Source organism: Bombina bombina, chromosome 3, assembly GCF_027579735.1.
Source record: "Bombina bombina isolate aBomBom1 chromosome 3, aBomBom1.pri, whole genome shotgun sequence".
Classification (NCBI taxonomy): Eukaryota; Metazoa; Chordata; class Amphibia; order Anura; family Bombinatoridae; genus Bombina; species Bombina bombina.
Genome location: NC_069501.1, coordinates 113,161,399 through 113,183,189, shown reverse-complemented (window position 1 = coordinate 113,183,189; position 21,791 = coordinate 113,161,399). Strand labels below are relative to the sequence as shown.

The window sequence follows — 21,791 nt, the reverse complement described above, 5'->3', positions numbered from 1 at the left end:
TGGCCTCTGTTACAAGTGGGAGAGTTAAGAACTGGAGGGGGATACTGCAGTCCCACAAACAGGTAAACCTCACTAACTATACACCTACACAATGCTCTCCATGTCTTTTCTGCTATTTGTCTGCCCTTTTCCTAAAACTCACTGCACTTCCCTATAACAATAACCCCCACACTATCAGTATCTCACCCTCCCTTCTCTCATCCCCTATGCTGTCCTTTCATGAACTACTCTGTCTCCTTAGAAATACTTCCCCATCCAACTCTCCTGTGTCTAGTCATACGCGCTCCTACAAGTCTCACTCTCACCTTCTGTCACTCACACTCCTACTACTGCTTGCTGCTGGTGACATCTCTCCTAACCCTGGCCCTGCAGCAATCACCACACTTTTACACTCTCACTCAGTCTCCCACTGCAAAAACTCTAAGTCACGCAATCCTAACAATCTCTTTTCTATTAACCCAGAGTGCTTATCCCCTCTCTTTTCTTGTGCTCTTTGGAATACTCGCTCTGTCTGTAGCAAATTTACAACTGTTCACGACCTGTTTGTTTCTAATGCTTTCAATCTTCTAGCAATTACTGAAACCTGGCTATCTTCTTCTGACACTGCTTAAATTGCTGCTTTCACACAAGGTGGTCTCCACTTTAGCCACACACCTAGGCCAGGTGAAAGACATGGTGGCGGTGTTGGAATCTTCCTCTCGCCTCCTGCTCCTATCAGCACCTGCATCCTCATCCATCTCTTTCCTTTTCCTCCTTTGAAGTCCACTGCATCCGCCTGTTCTCCCTGCTCTCTCTCAGTGTGGCAGTTATCTATCGCCCACCCTGGACCAACCTCCAAACTCCTTGACAACTTTGCTGCCTGGCTTTCTCACTTTCTCTCTACAAATACACCTGCTCTAATCCTAGGGGACTTCAACATCCCCATTGATAACCCATCTGCCCCTGCTGCCTCTAAACTTCTCTCACTCACAAACTCCATTGGTCTCTCACAATCCACCCTATTCCCTACTCACCGTAACGGACACTATCGATCTGGTATTCTCCTACCTCTGCTCGCCCATTTCCCATCTCAGACCACCATCTGCTCACCTATAATCTTGATATACAGGCTAAACCTACTTCTCCCCCTCGCCCCCCGCACCTGTAGAAAACCTAATGTATGCTTACCAGATAAATTCCTTTCCTTCCTGGCAGGGAGAGTCCACGACTTCATTCCTTACCGTTGGGAAATACAACACCTGCCCACCAGGAGGAGGCAGACACCCCAGCCAAAGGCTTAAATATTCCTCCCACTTGCCCTATCCCCCAGTCATTCTGCCGAGTGAACAAGGAAAAGTAGGAGAAACATCAAATTATAAAGGTGCCAGAAGAATATAAAAATGGAGCCACCCATCAAAAAATAAATTACGGACGGGGTCGTGGACTCTCCCTGCCAGTAAAGAAACTAATTTATCAGGTAAGCATAAATTATGTTTTTCTTCCACAAGGCAGGGAGAGTCAATGACTTAATTCCTTACTGTTGGGAAAACTATACCCAAGCTCCAGAGGAAACTGAATGAATAACGGGAGGGAACAAAAACAAAACAAAAAAGACAAACCCTATTCTGAGGGCACCACAGCCTGCAAAACTTTTCTCCCCGAAAGCTGCTTCAGCCGAAGCAAACAGATCATACTTGTAAAATTTAGAAAAAGTGTGTAAGTAGGACCAGGTAGCCACCTTACATATCTGATCCATTGAGGCTTCATTCTTAAAAGCCCAGGAGGAAGCCACTGCTCAAGTGGAATGAGCCTCTCAGGAGACTGTCACCCTGCTGTCTCATAAGCTAAGCGGATGACACTCCTTAACCAGAAAGATAGGGAAGTCATAGTAGCTTTCTGCCCCTTACGCTTTCCCGTATACATAGACGACAAACAAAGAGGAAGATTGTCTGAATTCCTTAGTAGCCTGAAGATAGAACTTCATGGCATGAACAACATCCAGATTGTGAAGCAAGCGTTCCTTCACTGAAGTAAGGAACAACAATTTCTTGATTAATGTTACAGTCCGACACCACCTTAGGGAGGTACGTAAAACCGCCTTATCAGCATGTAAAACAAGATAAGGGGAGTCACATTGTAAAGCAGAAATATCAGAAACTCTGTGCGCAGAGGCAATAGCCAACAAAAAAGAACCTTCCAAGATAACAATTTAATGTCAAAAGTATGCATAAGCTAAAAAGGAGCCTGCTGCAAAACAATAAGAACAAGATTTAGGCTCCAAGGCGGAGCCCCAGATCTAAACACAGGTCTGATCCTAGTCAGAGCTTTAACAAAGGACTGCACATCCGGAAGCTCAGCCAATCTCGTGTGCAGTAACACCAACAGGGCCGATATATCTGTCCCTTCAGGGAACTAGCAGATAGACCCTTCTCCAGTCCATCCTGGAGAAAAGATAAAATTCTGTCAATCTTAACCTTATGCCAGGAAAACCCACGCTCTTGACACCAGTACAAATAAGTCCTCCACACTTTATGGCAGATACGACCAGTATCTGCTTAGAAAGGGAAGACTGCTCCTGAGTCCACAGACCTTGTGACTTCTTGACACCCCAAACGGCTGCGTCGTAGTCACAATCTCCCAGACGAGTCTCAAGAAGCACGTGCCTTGGGACAGATTATCTGGACAGAGCCACCAAGAGAGCGAGTCTTTCAACAAGTTGTCCAGCACGATCTGTTGAGACAGATCTGAATGGTCGCTGTTCCATTGTCTCAGCATGCATAGTTGTAAGGGTCTAAGATGGAATGTGGCAAAAGGAATAATGTCCATTCAGGACACCATGAGTCCAATCACCTCCATATACTGAGCCACTGAGGGTCTCAAGGAGGCCTAGAGGGCAAGACATGCAGAAGTTAGCTTGCAACGTCTCTGATCAGTAAGGAATATTCTCATGGATATGGAGTCTATTATTGTACCCAGGAAGTTCACCCTTGTATTTGGAGTAAGAGAACTCTTTTCCAAGTTTATCTTCCATCCATGTGATCTAAGAAGATTGAAAAGGGAATGTTCTTCCGCTAGATGAAAAGATGGTGCCTGTACCAAGATATCATCCAGGTAAGGCGCTACTGCAATACCTCGTGTTCTGGAAACGGCTAGAAGAGCCCCCAGAACCTTCAAAAACATCCTTGCAGCAGTAGCTAGGCCAAACGGAAGAGCTATGAACTGGAAGTGCTGGTCCAGAAAGGCAAACCTCAGGAACTGAAAATGTCGTGAATGTATGCATCCTTCAGGTCTATTGTGGTCATTAACTGTCATTCCTGAACCAGAGTAAGGATTGACCATATTGTCTCCATCTTGAAAGAGGGAACACTCAGAAACTTGTTTAGGCACTTTAGGTCCAGAATTGGACGAAAAGTGCCCTCCTTCTTTGGAACCACAAAAAAGGTTTGAATAAAACCCCAAACCTCTTTCTGCTGTAGGTACCGGGACAATTACTCTACAGAGGAGAGATCCCGTACGCAACCTATGAAGGCAGTCCTCTTTTCTGGTCTTGTAGACAGACTGGAGAGAAGTAATCTGCTCCTGGGCGGATGAGACTTGAATCCTATCCTGTATCCCTGAGATACAACCTCCAAGACCCAAGGATCCTATACATCCTGGAACCAAGCGTCGGAAAAAAAAAAAGAGACAGTCTGCACCCTACTCGGTCCGATCCCGGATCGGGGGCCGCCCTTTCATGCCGATTTGTTCTCTGCAGGCTTCTTAGTCTGTTTGGACTTATTCCAGGACTGAGCCGGCTTCCAAGTACTCTTGGGGTGCTTGGACTTGGAGGATTGCGGTCGTTGTGATTTGTCAGAACGAAAATTAGACAATTGCTGTCCCTTAGGCCTATTTTTCTTGTCCTGCGGTAGAAAGGCACCTTTCCCTCCGGTAACCGTAAAAATAATGGAGTCCAGCCCTGGACCGAATAAAGTCTTCCCCTTGAACGGAAGAGAAAGAATTCTAGATTTAGAAGTCATATCTGCAGACCAAGACTAAAACCACAGAGCCCCTGGCTAGGACCGCAAAGCCAGAAGCCTTTGCATTTATGCAAATAATCTGCCTATTCGCATCACAGATGAAGGAGTTCGCAATTCTCAGAGCCTTAAAGGGACATGAAACCCAATTTTTTTTCTTTCTTGATTTAGATACAGCATACAATTTGAAACACCTTTCTAATTTACTTCTATTATCTAATTTGTTTCATTTTCTTGGTATCATTTGTTGAAGGAGCAGCAATGCACTACTGGTTTCTAACTGAACACATGGGTGAGCCAATGACAATCAGTATATATATGCAGCCACAAATCAGCAGCTAGAACCTAGGTTCTTTGCTGCTCCTGAGCATGCCTAGATAAACCTTTCAGCAAAGGATAACAAGAGAAGGAAGCAAAATAAATAAAATAAGTAATATGGAAACATGTTTAAAATTGTATTCTTTATCTGAATCGTAAAAAGAAAAATGTTGGGTTTCATGTCCCTTTAATTCTTTCCTGAATATACCTCAACGGGAATCTCCACCTCAATGAGCTCCAACAGAGTGTTGCACCAGTCTACAGCTTCCGCCGGTTGAAATAAAAACCCTGTATGCTGAAACATCTGCCTCAGAAAGGATTCCATTTTCTTATCCATAGGCTCTCTTAAAGAAGAGCTATGCTCCAGAGGGATAATAGTACGCTTAGCCAGCATAGAAATAGCTCCATCCACCTTAGGGATGGATCCCCACAAGTCTAATTAAGAGTCAGGGACCGGGAATAATTTTTTAAAAGTAGACAAGGGGGAGAAGGAAGTTCCTATTCATTCCCATTCGTTACTAATAATGTTCTATATCTTAAATGGCACAGGAAATGTCAGAGGGACCTTCCTGTCTTCAAAAACACGGTCTAATTTAGTGATCTTCACAAAAAAGCCCCCTCCAGATGGAGGATTAGATAAGCCGTCTGGAACTGCATGTGGAGCGGGTAGTGAAGAAAGGGTAGTAATCTCTCGGGACCCAGATTCCTGAGAGGTAGACGGTTTAGAGGGGCTAATAATAGCACTATGATTATTAGCAGGCCTATCTCCCTTCTTAGACTTTAGAACAGTGCTTAGGCAAATGGAACAAAATTGAGCAGGTGGGCAAACCACAGCCTTCTCACAATATAAACAGGAATTATTAATCAGTACAGAAGGAGCGGAGCCTTCTAATGTAATATCAGAGTCCTTCACAGCTAGGATATATTCACAGAAGGACAGACAAAAAGTAAACACTTTATTAAAAAAATGGCACCTTTATAATCCCAGTGTCTGGGGCACTCACCACCTCCTAGACCCAGACAGCTAACAAAGAAAACGTTCTCCCTAGGACCGTAGGAAAAACTAAAAGACCGCACCCGGTCATGTAGTGCGTAGGGCAGGACCTTCCCCTGCTATGAAAAAAGGTGCCAAGCAATTACCAGCTGAGCAACACACAAAAACTAAAGTGAAACCTGTTTGTTCCAAGCCAAAAGCACACAGTCTATGAGCCCAAAAAACTCACATAAAAGCAGTTATAAATAACCCCTTGCTGTTCAAATAATCTCCCTGAAGGAGATATTAACCCTTGATTCTATCGAGGCATAAAGGAGCCACACTGTGACCCTGTATAGCAAAAGAGTATATATACCTCCAGGATCCATGCTGTGGAACAGGCACAGCCTCTTAAGTGTGACAGTCTTGCAGCAACGCCTCTGACATGGACTTGAGTTTGTAACAGCAAGCAGTAAAACCCGTCAACACGGATTGCCTGGGAGCTGTTAGGCAGCAGTCTGGATGGGTTAGCAGAAAAACGTTCCCAGACTAACTTTCATCAATACTCTCACTGAGAGGTTGACATGATTACTTAAAACTCCAGTCCTTTCTTGAAGGGAACATACCCATTACAGGACTATCCAAAATTTTCTGCCACCTCCTATAGTGACAAAAGTCAAAGAATGACTAGGGGTTAGGGGAAGTGGGAGGGATATTTAAGCCTTTGGCTGGGGTGTCTTTGCCTCCTTCTGGTGGCCAGGTGTTGTATCTCCCAACAGTAAGGAATGAAGTCCTGGACTCTCCCTGCCTTATGAAAGGAAATCTGCACACTGTGGATCCTCTCCAACTTTCCAACCTTATTCAAAAACACCTCCCCCACACATTCACGATATCCTGCCTCTGCAATTGACACTTTAACTTCTTCCCAAATACGAAAAACCCCACGTCGTCAGCTCCAACCCTGGCACTCTAAGCAAACACACTACCTGCAAAAATGCTCCCGTGCTGCTGAACGTGCTTGGAGGAAATCCCGCTCTGAACCAGATTTCCTCCACTATAAATTAATTCTTTATTCTTACTCCTCTGCCCTTCACTTAGCCAAGCAAACCTACTTCACTTCTCTTATATCTACTCACTCCTCAAACCCTAAACGTCTCTTCTCCCTTTTTTAACTCTCTCCTATACCCATCTGCCTTTAGTGCTCAAGACCTGGCAGACTACTTTTTCAACAAAACACTTACCATCCGAAGTAATATCCCAACACAAGACTGCAACCTTCCATCTCCGCCCCTGGTCACCCCCCCACCACTCTTAGCACCTTCCCCCCAACCACTAAGAATGAAGAGAGTTCCCTATTGTCTTCCTCAGACCTCACTACCTGCCTACTTGACCCTATCCCTTCACATCTAATACCTTCTCTGTCTTCTACCCTCACTCCAGCTCTTACTCACATATTCAACCTATGCTCTACTACTGGTTCATTCCCATCTTCCTTGAAACATGCAAAGGTCACCCCATCCTCAAAAAACCCTCCCTCGACCCCAATATACCTGCAAACTACTGCTCCATATCACTGCTTCTGCTAGCTTCAAAAGTCCTGGAAAAACTAGTTTTCGATTCTCGCAACCCACTTCTTGTCCTCCAACTCATTGCTTGACCCCCCCCCCTGAAATCTGGCTTCCGTCCCCAACACTCAACTGAGACTGCCCTCACCAAGGTTAATTATGATCTTTCTGCTAAAAAGAACGGACACTACTCAATACTTATCTTACTTGACCTGTCTGCTGCCGTTGACCATCCGCTTCTCCTATGGACTCTCAGCTCCCTTGGGCTCTCTGACACTACCCTCTCCTGGATCCACTCTTATCTCTCTAATAGGTCCTTTTCTGTCTCCTATTTATACTTCCTTGCTGGGTAAACTTATCAGTAGCTATGACTTCAACTATCACCTCTATGCTGATGATACTCAGATCTACCTATCCACCCCTGCACTCTCTCCTTCTGTCCTTTCTCACATCAGTGTCTGCTTATCTGGCATTTCTTCTTGGACGGCCTCTCACCACCTAAAAATCAACATGTCCAAGACTGAGCTCCTTCTAACCCCCCCCCTCTGATTCTACATCACTATCTCCCCAAGTTCGCTGCCTAGGAGTTACATGACCCCAATTTGTCCTTCATACCCCACACATCCAATTGCTTTCTTCAACCTGTCGCAACCACCTACGCAATATCTCCAAATTTCGTCCGTTTCTAAGTGCTGAATCTACTAAACAACTAATCCACTCCCTGGTAATTTCTCGACTTGACTACTGTAATAACCTACTAACTGGCCTTCCTCTCTCCCACCTCTCCCTCTTCAATCCATCTTAAATGCCTCTGCTAGGCTTATCCACCTCTCCCGACGCTCTGTATCTGCTGCACCTCTCTGCGAGTCCCTTCACTGGCTCCCCATTGACAGCAGAATTAAATTCAAAATTCTCACCCTTACCAACGCACCCCCCCCACCTGTCCTCATTTATCAACAAATATACTCCAGCCCGCCCCTTAAGATCCAACAATGACCTGCTCCTTGCATCTTCTACCATCACCTCCTCCCATGCTAGACTACAGGACTTCTCTCGTGCGGCACCAACCATCTGGAACGCACTACTTTGAGCTGTCAGACTTCCCCCTAACCTTTCCTCCTTTAAAATCTCCCTAAAGACCTTTTTGTTCAGGGAAGCCTATCTCCAAATCAGTAACAAATGCATTCCACTTGACTAACAGCTGCCCTCATCTAACTCCACACTAACATCATTCCCAGCTTTGCAGTCCCCACCTCCTGTTTCTCATGGGAACAGGGCCCTCAATTTCCCCCTGTATTTGTTTGTTAAACTTTGTCTGGTGTCTTTTATATTGTATTGTACTTTTCTTTTACAAGATATGACGAGTCCACAGATTTCATCCTTACTTGTGGGATTTAACCTCCTGCTAGCAGGAAGTGGCATAGAGCACCACAGCAGAGCTGTATATATAGCTCCTCCCTTCCCCTCCCCCTCCAGTCATTCTCTTTGCCTGTGTTAGTGATAGGAAGAGGTAAAGTGAGGTGTTAATAAAAAACTTCTTGATTGAAGAATCTAAACTTTTAAATGGTGCCAGTGAGTACTATTTTTCTCAGGGAGAAATTGTCAGTCTGGAGCTTCCCAAGAGGAATGAAGACATATTTTTCTGCCCTGATGTTTATGATCTTAGCAAACGTTATCTAAGATCCATACTGGTTCCCATAGAGCTTCTGAAGGTAGTGTAAGAAAAATCTTCAGTGTGGAGAACGGTGTCATGCTACAAGCAGCATTGAGGTATGTTCAGTCCTTTGCTTCTGGGGGAGACTTGATACATCAGAACAGGCTGACATTATTCCCTACCTGGGAAGGGGTAATCAGTAGGCACTATATGTATAATGGTGGAACTTAAATTCCCTTGTTTAAAATGATGCTAATATGTCAATATGGGCTAGACGCTGGGAGATGCGGTTGTTATTATTTCTAATTGGCCTGAGAAAAGAATGGCTGTTATTTTCACAGTTACATTTTTTTTATTGTACATATTAGAGGGACACATGGCTTATACTCTGTGTTTGGGATCGACATTTTATTTTCTTCCCATGCGGTTTGTTAAGACAGCCCATGGTGGGCGGGGCCTAATTTCGCCTGCTCAGACGCGCAGTGTTTCCTCAGTATAGGCAGCAAAGTCCTAAGCTCCGGTGGGGCTCAAGTTAAAATTTGCAAATGAAGGATCGTCATTCTCGCAGAATTAGAGTACTCTGGGGGCAGGTAGGCGCCGTGCAGGGGCCTAGATTGTTTAAAATTGTATTATATCTGATAAAAGTGATATAAAGTGTTACATAGCATATCCTAACAAGCGGTGCAATATTATTTAGCTAAATTGGACATATTAGGAAATTTTTTATTGCGGTAAACATGATTTTTTGAGATACAGAAAAATTGTTGCGCTTTTATTATTTAAAGGCGCAGTACACTTTTAGATAAACGTTTTTTTGAGTATGGTTTTTTGACTTCAGAGGTCAATAAATAATATTAAGAACGACTATTATTGCTATTGCTAGTCTGTTTTAACATGTCTAAACTTGAGGAAGCTACTTGCTCTATGTGTTTAGATGCCATTGTGGAACCCCCTCTTACTTTTTGTCCCTCATGTACTGAAAGGGCCTTACAAAGTAAAACTCAAATTTCATTTAAGACTAAGGATGATTCTCACTCTGAGGAGAATCAGGGTATGCCGCCAAGTTCTCCCCAAGCGTCACAACCTTTAACGCCCACCGCGTCTAATTCATTTACTCTGCAGGATATGGCTGCAGTTATGTCAACTACCCTTACAGAGGTATTATCTAACTTGCCAGTGTTACAGGGCAAACGCAGCAGGACAGCAGTCAATGTAAATACTGAGTCCTCTGATGCTTTGTTAGCTATTTCCGATGTACCCTCACAGGGATCTGATTTGGGGTCAGGGAACTTCTGTCTGAGGGGGAACTTTCCGATTCGGGAAGTGTGTTGCCTCAGATGGACTCGGACGCCATGTCTTTTAGATTTAAGCTTGAACACCTCCGCCTGTTACTTCGGGAGGTTTTAGTGACTCTGGATGACTGTGACTCTATTGTGGTACCACCAGAGAAATTGTGTAAGATGGACAAATACTTAGAGGTACCTGCTTACACTGATGTTTTTCAGGTTCCTAAGAGAATTTCGGAGATTATTAAGAGGGAATGGGACAGACCGGGTATCCCGTTGTCACCTTCTTCTAATTTTAAGAAAATGTATCCCATATCTGGCACTGTTCGGGACTCTTGGCAAACAGTCCCTAAGGTGGAGGGAGCTATTTCTACCCTGTCTAAGCGTACAACTATTCCTATCGAGGACAGTTGTGCTTTCAAAGACCCTATGGATAAGACATTGGAGGGTCTTCTAAAGAAACTGTTTATTCATCAAGGTTTCCTTTTACAACCGACGGCCTGCATTGTACAAGTTACCACTGCGGCGGCCTTCTGGTTTCATGCATTAGATAGAATTAAGGCTCTTAAGCTGGCTAATTCTTTTATTACAGATGCCGCCTTTCAGATTGCCAAATTAGCGGCTAAGAATGCCGGATTTGTCATTTTAGCGCGTAGAGCGTTATGGTTAAAATCTTGGTCTGCTGATGTGTCATCTAAGTCAAAGCTTTTGGCTATTCCTTTCAAAGGAAAAACCCTATTCGGGCCTGACTTGAAAGAAATCATTTCTGACATTACGGGAGGTAAGGGTCATCTCCTACCTCAGGATAAAACAGCTAAACTGAGGGGTAAACAAAATAATTTTCGTTCCTTTCGGAACTTCAAAGGAGTCCCCTCTTCTTCCGCTAAACAGGAAGGGAATTTTGCTCAGGCCAAGTCCATCTGGTACCCAAACAGGCTTGGAACAAGGGTAAACAACCCAAGAAGCCCGCTGCTACTACCAAGACAGCATGAAGGGGCGGCCCCCGATCCAGGAGCGGATCTAGTAGGGGGCAGACTCTCTCTCTTTGCCCAGGCTTGTGTAAGATGTTCAGGACCCTTGGACACTGGAAATCGTGTCCCATGGGTATCAACTCAAATTCAAAAGTTCTCTCCCAAGGGGGAGGTTGTTTCTTTCACGATTTTCTGTAGACCAGATAAAAAGAGAGGCGTTCTTACATTGTGTAAAAGATCTCTTTTTTTTTTTTTTTTGAATTTTAACAAATTTTATTGTTCGTAATTTCACATATACAGAGTTGACATATCTTTTGCATAAACGTTCTTACAGTATCCAACATGTTTGTATTCTGATTAGAGCATACAAATAGCTATTATAACCTGATACATTAATCTAACATCCTATGCTCTTAAACAGTATAACAAGAGTCCTGTCTTCTAGACTAAATAGACGAATAGATAGTAGAAAAAGAGGGGGTAGGAAGGGCGGGGAGAGAAAAACAAACAAACAAACCACCACACACACACCACAGTCACTCCATATATACTAATTCCTACTCCAGCTTTGGGGAAATATGCCTGCTATAATATTAACCATTACATATTCTGTATTTCTAAGAGGCGCTATCAGTTGTGTTTGTATATTCGGCGATGATAGAAGAATTAATTTTCCCCATTTCTTGAAAAAAGCATCTAAATGATCATTAGAAAAGTCTCGTAGATTACATTGTTCTGACATACATTGTCTAACTAACCCGTTTTTACATGCCATAAAGACCTCTCTAATATGGGAGTAATTCGTCCCGTTCCAATACTGGAACAGGGGCAGGGGTTTTACTCAAATCTTTTCGTGGTCCCCAAAAAAGAGGGCACGTTTCGAACTATTTTAGATCTAAAAAGTCTAAACAAGTTTCTCAGAGTCCCATCCTTCAAGATGGAGACTATTCGAACAATTCTGACATTGATCCAGGAGGGTCAATATATGACTACCGTGGACTTGAAGGATGCCTATCTTGATATTCCTATCCACAAGGATCATCACCAGTTCCTAAGCTTTGCCTTTCTGGACAAACATTTTCAGTTTGTGGCTCTTCCTTTCGGATTGGCCACAGCACCCAGGATCTTCACAAAGGTTCTAGGGTCACTTATGGCGGTTCTCAGGCCGCGGAGCATTGCAGTGGCGCCTTATCTGGACGATATTCTGATCCAGGCGTCATCTTACCATCTGACAAAGTCTCATACAGACATGGTTCTGTCCTTTGAGGACTCACGGGTGGAAGGTGAATTTAGAAAAGAGTCAATTCCACAGACAAGGGTTCCCTTCTTGGGAACTCTAATAGACTCCATATCTATGAAAATGTTCTTGACGGAGGTCAGAAAGTTAAAGATTCTAAATACATGCCAAGCTCTTCAGTCCAATCCTCGGCCATCAGTGGCTCAGTGTATGGAGGTAATTGGATTGATGGTGGCGGCAATGGACATCATTCCGATTGCTCATTTTCATCTCAGACCACTACAGCTGAGCATGCTCAGGCAGTGGAATGGAGATTATGCAAATTTGTCTCCTCAGATAGATTTGGATCAGGAGACAAGAGACTCTCTTCTTTGGTGGTTGTCGCCGGATCATCTGTCCCAAGGGATGTGCTTCCGCAGACCCTCATGGGTGATAGTGACAACGGACGCCAGTCTACTAGGTTGGGGTGCAGTCTGGAATTCCCTGAAGGCTCAGGGCGTTTGGACTCAGTCGGAGTCTCTTCTTCCAATCAATATTCTGGAATTGAGAGCAATATTCAATGCGCTTCAGGCGTAGCCTCAGGTTGCTTTAGCCAAATTTATCCGCTTTCAGTCGGACAACATCACGACTGCGGCTTACATCAATCATCAGGGAGGAACAAGGACTTCCTTAGCGATGACAGAAGTATCCAAGATAATTCGGTGGGCAGAAGCTCACTCTTGTTATCTGTCAGCAATCCACATCCCAGGAGTGGACAACTGGGAGGCGGAGTTTTTAAGCAGACAGGCGTTTCACCCGGGGGAGTGGGAACTCCATCCGGAGGTCTTTGCCACTCTGATCCTCAGATGGGGCTGGCCGGAATTGGATCTGATGGCGTCTCGTCAGAATTCCAAGCTCCCGAGATATGGATCCAGATGCCTTGGTCGTTTAACCTAGCTTATGTGTTTCCTCGGGTGATTGCTCGGATCAAACAGGAGAGGGCTTCAGTAATTCTAATTGCGCCTGCGTGGCCTCGCAGGACTTGGTATGCCGATCTAGTGGACATATCCTCTCTGCCGCCGTGGAAGCTTCCATAGAGGCAGGACCTTCTCATTCAGGGACCTTTTCAACACCCAAATCTAGTTTCTCTGCAACTGAATGCTTGGAGATTGAACGCTTGATTTTATCTAAGCGGGGGGTTCTCTGATTCGGTCATTGATACTTTGATTCAGGCACGTAAGCCTGTTACTAGAAACATCTACCATAAGATATGGCGCAAATATCTTTATTGGTGCGAATCCAAGGGCTACTCATGGAGTAGAGTTAGGATTCCCAGGATTCTCTCTTTTCTCCAAGAAGGATTGGAGAAAGGATTATCAGCAAGTTCTTTAAAGGGACAAATCTCTGCTTTGTCAATTTTACTACACAAACGTTTGGCAGAGGTTCCAGATATTCAGTCTTTTTGTCAGGCTCTGACCAGAATCAAGCCTGTGTTTAAACCAATTGCTCCACCCTGGAGTTTGAATTTAGTTCTTAACGTTCTTCAAGGGGTTCCGTTTGAACCAATGCATTCCATAGATATTAAGTTGTTATCTTGGAAAGTTTTGTTTTTGGTTTTTATTTCTTCTGCTCGTAGAGTTTCTGAGCTTTCAGCGTTACAATGTGACTCGCCTTATCTTATCTTCCATTCTGATAAGGTGGTTTTACGTACCAAACCTGGTTTCCTTCCTAAGGTTGTTTCAAATAACAGAATTTATGTTTACCTGATAAATTTCTTTCTCCAACGGTGTGTCCGGTCCACGGCGTCATCCTTACTTGTGGGATATTCTCCTCCCCAACAGGAAATGGCAAAGAGCCCAGCAAAGCTGGTCACATGATCCCTCCTAGGCTCCGCCTACCCCAGTCATTCGACCGACGTTAAGGAGGAATATTTGCATAGGAGAAACCATATGGTACCGTGGTGACTGTAGTTAAAGAAAATAAAATATCAGACCTGATTAAAAAAACCAGGGCGGGCCGTGGACCGGACACACCGTTGGAGAAAGAAATTTATCAGGTAAACATAAATTCTGTTTTCTCCAACATAGGTGTGTCCGGTCCACGGCGTCATCCTTACTTGTGGGAACCAATACCAAAGCTTTAGGACACGGATGAAGGGAGGGAGCAAATCAGGTCACCTAAATGGAAGGCACCACGGCTTGCAAAACCTTTCTCCCAAAAATAGCCTCAGAAGAAGCAAAAGTATCAAACTTGTAAAATTTGGTAAAAGTGTGCAGTGAAGACCAAGTCGCTGCCCTACATATCTGATCAACAGAAGCCTCGTTCTTGAAGGCCCATGTGGAAGCCACAGCCCTAGTGGAATGAGCTGTGATTCTTTCGGGAGGCTGCCGTCCGGCAGTCTCGTAAGCCAATCTGATGATGCTTTTAATCCAAAAAGAGAGAGAGGTAGAAGTTGCTTTTTGACCTCTCCTTTTACCTGAATAAACAACAAACAAGGAAGATGTTTGTCTAAAATCCTTTGTAGCATCTAAATAGAATTTTAGAGCGCGAACAACATCCAAATTGTGCAACAAACGTTCCTTCTTTGAAACTGGTTTTGGACACAGAGAAGGTACGATAATCTCCTGGTTAATGTTTTTGTTAGAAACAACTTTTGGAAGAAAACCAGGTTTAGTACGTAAAACCACCTTATCTGCATGGAACACCAGATAAGGAGGAGAACACTGCAGAGCAGATAATTCTGAGACTCTTCTAGCAGAAGAAATCGCAACTAAAAACAAAACTTTCCAAGATAATAACTTAATATCAACGGAATGTAAGGGTTCAAACGGAACCCCCTGAAGAACTGAAAGAACTAAATTGAGACTCCAAGGAGGAGTCAAAGGTTTGTAAACAGGCTTGATTCTAACCAGAGCCTGAACAAAGGCTTGAACATCTGGCACAGCTGCCAGCTTTTTGTGAAGTAATACCGACAAGGCAGAAATCTGTCCCTTCAGGGAACTTGCAGATAATCCTTTTTCCAATCCTTCTTGAAGGAAGGATAGAATCCTAGGAATCTTAACCTTGTCCCAAGGGAATCCTTTAGATTCACACCAACAGATATATTTTTTCCAAATTTTATGGTAAATCTTTCTAGTCACAGGCTTTCTGGCCTGAACAAGAGTATCGATAACAGAATCTGAGAATCCTCGCTTCGATAAAATCAAGCGTTCAATCTCCAAGCAGTCAGCTGGAGTGAAACCAGATTCGGATGTTCGAACGGACCCTGAACAAGAAGGTCTCGTCTCAAAGGTAGCTTCCAAGGTGGAGCCGATGACATATTCACCAGATCTGCATACCAAGTCCTGCGTGGCCACGCAGGAGCTATCAAGATCACCGACGCCCTCTCCTGCTTGATCCTGGCTATCAGCCTGGGGATGAGAGGAAATGGCGGGAACACATAAGCTAGTTTGAAGGTCCAAGGTGCTACTAGTGCATCCACTAGAGCCGCCTTGGGATCCCTGGATCTGGCCCCGTAGCAAGGAACTTTGAAGTTCTGACGAGAGGCCATCAGATCCATGTCTGGAATGCCCCACAGGTGAGTGACTTGGGCAAAGATTTCCGGATGGAGTTCCCACTCCCCCGGATGCAATGTCTGCCGACTCAGAAAATCCGCTTCCCAATTTTCCACTCCTGGGATGTGGATAGCAGACAGGTGGCAGGAGTGAGACTCCGCCCAAAGAATAATTTTGGTTACTTCTTCCATCGCTAGGGAACTCCTTGTTCCCCCCTGATGGTTGATGTACGCAACAGTCGTCATGTTGTCTGATTGAAACCGTATGAACCTGGTCCTCGCAAGCTGGGGCCAGGCCTGGAGAGCATTGAATATCGCTCTCAGTTCCAGAATATTTATCGGTAGAAGAGATTCTTCCCGAGACCAAAGACCCTGAGCTTTCAGGGATCCCCAGACCGCGCCCCAGCCTATCAGACTGGCGTCGGTCGTGACAATGACCCACTCTGGTCTGTGGAACATCATCCCTTGAGACAGATTGTCCAGGGACAGCCACCAACGGAGTGAGTCTCTGGTTCTCTGATTTACTTGTATCTTCGGAGACAAGTCTGTATAGTCCCCATTCCACTGACTGAGCATGCACAGTTGTAATGGTCTTAGATGAATGCGCGCAAAAGGAACTATGTCCATCGCCGCCACCATCAACCCGATCACTTCCATGCACTGAGCTATGGAAGGAAGAGGAACGGAATGAAGTATCCGACAAGAGTCCAGAAGCTTTGTTTTTCTGGCCTCTGTTAGAAAGATCCTCATTTCTAAGGAGTCTATAATTGTTCCCAAGAAGGGAACCCTTGTTGACGGGGATAGAGAACTCTTTTCCACGTTCACTTTCCAGCCGTGAGATCTGAGAAAGGCCAGGACAATGTCCGTGTGAGCCTTTGCATGAGGAAGGGACGACGCTTGAATCAGAATGTCGTCCAGGTAAGGTACTACTGCAATGCCCCTTGGTCTTAGCACCGCTAGAAGGGACCCTAGTACCTTTGTGAAAATCCTTGGAGCAGTGGCTAATCCGAAAGGAAGCGCCACGAACTGGTAATGTTTGTCCAGGAATGCAAACCTTAGGAACCGATGATGTTCCTTGTGGATAGGAATATGTAGATACGCATCCTTTAAATCCACCGTGGTCATGAATTGACCTTCCTGGATGGAAGGAAGGATAGTTCGAATGGTTTCCATCTTGAACGATGGGACCTTGAGAAATTTGTTTAAGATCTTGAGATCTAGGATTGGTCTGAACGTTCCCTCTTTTTTGGGAACTATGAACAGATTGGAGTAGAACCCCATCCCTTGTTCTCTTAATGGAACAGGATGAATCACTCCCATTTTTAACAGGTCTTCTACACAATGTAAGAACGCCTGTCTTTTTATGTGGTCTGAAGACAACTGCGACCTGTGGAACCTCCCCCTTGGGGGAAGTCCCTTGAATTCCAGAAGATAACCCTGGGAGACTATTTCTAGCGCCCAAGGATCCAGAACATCTCTTGCCCAAGCCTGAGCGAAGAGAGAGAGTCTGCCCCCCACCAGATCCGGTCCCGGATCGGGGGCCAATATTTCATGCTGTCTTGGTAGCAGTGGCAGGTTTCTTGGCCTGCTTTCCCTTGTTCCAGCCTTGCATTGGTCTCCAAGCTGGCTTGGCCTGAGAAGTATTACCCTCTTGCTTAGAGGACGTAGCACCTTGGGCTGGTCCGTTTTTACGAAAGGGACGAAAATTAGGTCTATTTTTTGCCTTGAAGGGCCGATCCTGAGGAAGGGCGTGGCCCTTACCCCCAGTGATATCAGAGATAATCTCTTTCAAGTCAGGACCAAACAGCGTTTTCCCCTTGAAAGGAATGTTTAGTAGCTTGTTCTTGGAAGACGCATCAGCCGACCAAGATTTCAACCAAAGCGCTCTGCGCGCCACAATAGCAAACCCAGAGTTCTTAGCCGCTAACTTAGCCAATTGCAAAGAGGCGTCTAGAGTGAAAGAATTAGCCAATTTGAGAGCATTGATTCTGTCCATAATCTCCTCATAAGGAGGAGAGTCACTATCGAGCACCTTAAGCAGTTCATCAAACCAGAAATATGCGGCAGTAGTGACAGGGACAATGCATGAAATGGGTTGTAGAAGGTAACCCTGCTGAACAAACATCTTTTTAAGCAAACCTTCTAATTTTTTATCCATAGGATCTTTGAAAGCACAACTATCCTCTATGGGAATAGTGGTGCGTTTGTTTAAAGTAGAAACCGCTCCCTCGACCTTGGGGACTGACTGCCATAAGTCCTTTCTGGGGTCGACCATAGGAAACAATTTTTTAAATATGGGGGGAGGGACGAAAGGAATACCGGGCCTTTCCCATTCTTTATTAACAATGTCCGCCACCCGCTTGGGTATAGGAAAAGCTTCTGGGAGCCCCGGCACCTCTAGGAACTTGTCCATTTTACATAGTTTCTCTGGGATGACTAAATTTTCACAATCATCCAGAGTGGATAATACCTCCTTAAGCAAAATGCGGAGATGTTCCAATTTAAATTTAAATGTAATCACATCAGATTCAGCCTGCTGAGAAATGTTCCCTAAATCAGTAATTTCTCCCTCAGACAAAACCTCCCTGGCCCCCTCAGATTGGGTTAGGGGCCCTTCAGAGATATTAATATCAGCGTCGTCATGCTCTTCAGTAACTAAAACAGAGCAGCCACGCTTACGCTGACAAGGGTTAATTTTGGCTAAAATGTTTTTGACAGAATTATCCATTACAGCCGTTAATTGTTGCATAGTAAGGAGTATTGGCGCGCTAGATGTACTAGGGGCCTCCTGAGTGGGCAAGACTCGTGTAGACGAAGGAGGGAATGATGCAGTACCATGCTTACTCCCCTCACTTGAGGAATCATCTTGGGCATCATTGTCATTATCACATAAATCACATTTATTTAAATGAATAGGAATTCTGGCTTCCCCACATTCAGAACACAGTCTATCTGGTAGTTCAGACATGTTAAACAGGCATAAACTTGATCAGAAAGCACAAAAAACGTTTTAAAATAAAACCGTTACTGTCACTTTAAATTTTAAACTGAACACACTTTATTACTGCAATTGCGAAAAAACATGAAGGAATTGTTCAAAATTCACCAAATTTTCACCACAGCGTCTTAAAGCCTTGAAAATATTGCACACCAATTTTGGAAGCTTTAACCCTTAAAATAACGGAACCGGAGCCGTTTTAAGCTTTAAACCCCTTTACAGTCCCTGGTATCTGCTTTGCTGAGACCCAACCAAACCCAAAGGGGAATACGATACCAAATGACGCCTTCAGAAGTCTTTTATAAGTATCAGAGCTCCTCTCACATGCGACTGCATGCCATGCCTCTCAAAAACAAGTGCGCAACACCGGCGCGAAAATGAGACTCTGCCTATGCTTTGGGAAAGCCCCTAAAGAATAAGGTGTCTAAAACAGTGCCTGCCGATATTATTATATCAAAATACCCAGATAAAATGATTCCTCAAGGCTAAATATGTGTTAATAATCAATCGATTTAGCCCAGAAAAAGTCTACAGTTTAAATAAGCCCTTGTGAAGCCCTTATTTACAATCGTAATAAACATGGCTTACCGGATCCCATAGGGAAAATGACAGCTTCCAGCATTACATCGTCTTGTTAGAATGTGTCATACCTCAAGCAGCAAGGGACTGCAAACTGTTCCCCCAACTGAAGTTAATTGCTCTCAACAGTCCTGTGTGGAACAGCCATGGATTTTAGTTACGGTTGCTAAAATCATTTTCCTCATACAAACAGAATTCTTCATCTCTTTTCTGTTTCTGAGTAAATAGTACGTACCAGCACTATTTGAAAATAACAAACTCTTGATTGAATAATGAAAAACTACAGTTAAACACTAAAAAACTCTAAGCCATCTCCGTGGAGATGTTGCCTGTACAACGGCAAAGAGAATGACTGGGGTAGGCGGAGCCTAGGAGGGATCATGTGACCAGCTTTGCTGGGCTCTTTGCCATTTCCTGTTGGGGAGGAGAATATCCCACAAGTAAGGATGACGCCGTGGACCGGACACACCTATGTTGGAGAAAAGAATATTAATCAGGAAATTTTTGTTCCTTCATTATGTCCTAATCCTTCTTCTAAGAAGGAGCGTCTGTTGCATAACTTGGACGTGGTCCGTGCCCTGAAGTTTTACTTGCAGGCAACTAAGGATTTTCGCCAATCATCTTCATTATTTGTTGTTTTTTCTGAAACGTAGGGGCCAGAAAGCTACGGCTACCTCTTTCTTTTTGGCTGAAAAGTATCATCCGTCTGGCATATAAAAGACTGCGGGACAGCAGCATCCTGAAAGAATTACGGGTTATTAAACTAGGGCTGTGGCTTCCTCATGGGCATTTAAAAACGATGCTACTGTTGAACAGATTTGCAAGGCTGCAACTTGGTCGTCTCTTCACACTTTTTCCAAATTTGATACTTTTGCTTCTTCTGAGGCTGGTTTTGGGAGAAAGGTTCTTCAAGCAGTGGTGCCTTCTGTTAAGGTTCCTGTCTTGTCCCTCCCTTTCATCCGTGTCCTGTAGCTTTGGTATTGTATCCCACAAGTAAGGATGAAATCCGTGGACTCATCATATCTTGTAAAAGAAAAGGAAATTTATGCTTACCTGACAAATTTATTTCTTTTACGATATGACGAGTCCACGGCAGACCCTGTCATTTCTAAGACAGGTATGTACTTATTTTATTAAACTTCAGTCACCTCTGGCTTTTCCTTTCTCTTCCTAACCTCGGTCGAATGACTGGAGGGGGAGGGGAAGGGAGGAGCTATATATATACAGCTCTGCTGTGGTGCTCTTTGCCACTTCCTGCTAGCAGGAGGTTAAATCCCACAAGTAAGGATGAAATCTGTGGACTCGTCATATTGTAAAAGAAATAAATTTATCAGGTAAGCATAAATTTCCTTTTATCTTTGTACCCATTGACATCGCTGCGAAAATCTGTTAGCGCTTTAAAATAAAGAATAAAAATACCTGTATTTGGCAAATATACTTGAATTTAACTGGCTTTTTTCTAGGCATGCATATGTTTTTCAGGATTTGTTAGTTAAATAAATCCTGAAAATGGCTGTGTTCTGTGGTATTCAGCTCAGCGTTTTCCAGTGCTGCATTTGTTAGGAAAAAAATTTAATTGCAAAACACTGCGCAAATCCACTTATTTCGGTGCACTTTATTCCCCCCATCCAGCACCGGCAAGAATGCAGCTGTTTTCCTGAATTCGTTTTAATAAAGAATCCTGAAAAATGCACACGTCACAATTCTTTAAAGATAGTATATCTCCTGAGAAGTTGTTTTTTTACACCAAGCTCTTTAAAAAGGGACATAAAACCCTAAATGACTTTTTATGATTTAGATAGAGCCTTATCTTTTTAGTAACAACTTTCCAATTTACTTTTTTTTTTATTAATTTTGCTTCATTCTTTAGGTATCCTTAATTGAAAAAAACAGCAGTGCACTACTGGAAGCTAGCTGAACACATCAGTAAGCCAATGAAAAAACTAAATTTATGCTTACCTGATAAATTACTTTCTTTTACAATATGACGAGTCCACGGATTTCATCCTTACTTGTGGGATATTAGTGGCAAAGAGCACCACAGCAGAGCTGTATATATAGCCCCTCCACCCTCAGTCATTCGGCCGAAGGTATAGGAAGAGAAAAGGAAAGGCTAAAAAGGTGCAGAGGTGACTGAAGTTTACAAAAAAAAATAAAAAGAAAAACTGTCTTAAAAAGAACAGGGTGGGCCGTGGACTCGTCATATCGTAAAAGAAAGTAATTTATCAGGTAAGCATAAATTTAGTTTTCTTTTACAAAGATATGACGAGTCCACGGATTTCATCCTTACTTGTGGGAAACCAATACCAAAGCAATAGGACACGGATGAAAGGGAGGGACAAGATAGGAACCTAAACGGAAGGCACCAATGTTTGAAGAACCTTTCTCCCAAAGATAGCCTCAGAAGAAGCAAAAGTATCAAATTTTGTAAAATTTGGAAAAAGTGTTTAGGGACGACCAAGTCGCAGCCTTACAAATCTGTTCAACAGAAGCCACAGCCCTAGTAGAATGAGCCGTAATTCTTTCAGGAGGCTGCTGTCCAGCAGTCTCATATGCCAGGCGGATGATACTTCTCAGCCAAAAAGAAAGAAAGAGAGGTAGCCATAGCTTTCTGACCCCTACGCTTTCCAGAATAAACAATGAACAATGAAGATGATTGACGGAAATCCTTAGTTGCCTGTAAAAC

The 21,791-nt window shown here is 43.9% G+C and overlaps 1 protein-coding gene across 1 annotated transcript in view; it reads right to left on the bottom strand.

Moving 5' to 3' along the window:
* GART (phosphoribosylglycinamide formyltransferase, phosphoribosylglycinamide synthetase, phosphoribosylaminoimidazole synthetase) overlaps nt 1–21,791 on the bottom strand; it is a 360,923-nt gene that overhangs the window by 29,877 nt on the left and 309,255 nt on the right. The gene's annotated exons all lie outside the window — the stretch shown is intronic.